The following is a 2102-nucleotide window of genomic DNA, read 5'->3' on the forward strand; positions in this document are numbered from 1 at the left end:
CGTTCGAAAACTATAAAAGTGCAGAAGATAGTGAAAACAATTTGCCAAAGTTATATATTTTATATATGTTATAACTAGTTTCATGTGTGCATGTGTGTACGTCTATACATTAATACACACACCTTTTCTATGAAATCATACGAGTTGGTTCAAAAACCTCTGACTTTTGTTCAACCATATAGAATATGACACGACCTTTTCGTAATTTTTAGTGGTTATATTTCGTCAAATTGAATTTGATACCAAAATTAGGTGTAACGTGAAAAACGTAGGTTTTATTAAAATTGAGATTAGTTACGTATGAAAAAAATTAAGTTATGTCTATATAGCATCTAGAATCAAGCTTGACTTTTGCATCAAATTAATTTGACAATATCTTACAAACATATATAGAATATTAACGAGCATTGAGTGTTTATGTTATCATCTAATAGTATATTATCGTTTTCAAGCGTTTGTAGATGCCAATGAATTATGCATGATTTTCATATGTTAAAGAAGGGTGTGTGAATTATAAATTATACGTGTTATATTTGATCCGTTGACATATAATAATTCATCATATTCTTTGTCCTTCTTTACGAGATTTTTCTCGAACTTACGCTAAGATCAAGAAATAATTTGTATAAGTGATATTAAAGCTACCGGACTCTAGTATGAGATATGTATCACTATAAATATTACCAAAGCATTTGCGATAAGTTTAGTACTCACGAGTTCTAGTATATATGAGTTATAAAATAAGAATAATTTTATTTTTCTGAAGATTTTTTTTTTAATATCAAATAGGGTCGAACACAACATCACAATTAAATAGTTTTCAAAATATCGTGCTTTGGTTCAGTTCAATAATCAACAAATATATATAAGTTTGGTTGAGACGCAAGCATTTCCCGGAGACTAACGAAATGAAAGGAGACAAACTTCATCAAGAAAACACCTTATATTAAAAGGAAAGAATTAAATATTTCGTTTCAAAGTTTATAATGTTTACTATGTCTATTAGTTTGTTGGTAAGTCGCACTCTTAAACAAGTTCTCAAGTGTAGTAAGTGCATGAAGATGTGGAAACATTGCAGGCATATATATACATATATATGTCATATATATCAAATTTATATTAATATAAATTTGATATATCAAATTGTAACTTTGTAAATAGTTATTCTTATTCATTTGTCTTCTAAAAATCGGATAGACAACATGACTAGAACAAATATATACGTATTCATTAGACTAAAACAGAAAATAAGTTGTTTAAGTAGACCCTAGCTTAGAGAAATAAACGTGCTTCTAATTTAAGCTAAGCACTAACCCATAGATTTATTGCTTAGATGTTAAACAATTCTAACTAGTTACTAATATGTACGTTTTTTAGAAAAGGAACTAGCTACTAATATGATATTAAATTTAGTTGGGAAATTAAAGCTTTAACGTAATTACTCTTATCAAAACCTACTTGCAAATATTTAAAAATGAAATTTAAAAATCTTTCTTCGTAATTTGTCAAGTCACACTAGCCGTCGCAAGCTTGGCATTTAGCTCGAAGCCTCGAACATATATAACCAGTGTATAGTTTTATATCTTTATAATATAACGATCTTCTATGATCATTTTGGAATTCAAAAACACATATATAACTCAACCGATATGAATATAACATGTTTAAGTATAACCATATTTGAATTGGAATCTAGTTTTACGCTTGGAGAATATTTGGTTTATACGCTAGCTACGTGCATCATATATATCCACCACATATTCGTAAGGTTGATCCGTTGATTCATTAAAAAAAATATTGTCAAATGAATAACTTAACTACTTAAGAAAGAAAAAATACTATAAAAAAGTGTTTGGATGAATTGATATATCAAAAATCCGGGTTAACAAAAGAAAATATATAGTAAAAGTTAATAATAATCATTATACAAATTCCTATAAAAGAAGGTTTTGTTGGATGATTTGATATTTTTACTTTCAAATAAAATGAGTTACAAACTGTTATAAGTTAATATATAAATATGATTTGGCTTTATTTTTTATGTTTCAAGTATATTATGTTTAACTCTTCTTTGGTCTTATATGGGTTTACACCAAAAGTTT

The sequence above is a fragment of the Camelina sativa genome, chromosome 7 (genome assembly GCF_000633955.1).
Source record: "Camelina sativa cultivar DH55 chromosome 7, Cs, whole genome shotgun sequence".
In the NCBI taxonomy this organism is placed as follows: Eukaryota; Viridiplantae; Streptophyta; class Magnoliopsida; order Brassicales; family Brassicaceae; genus Camelina; species Camelina sativa.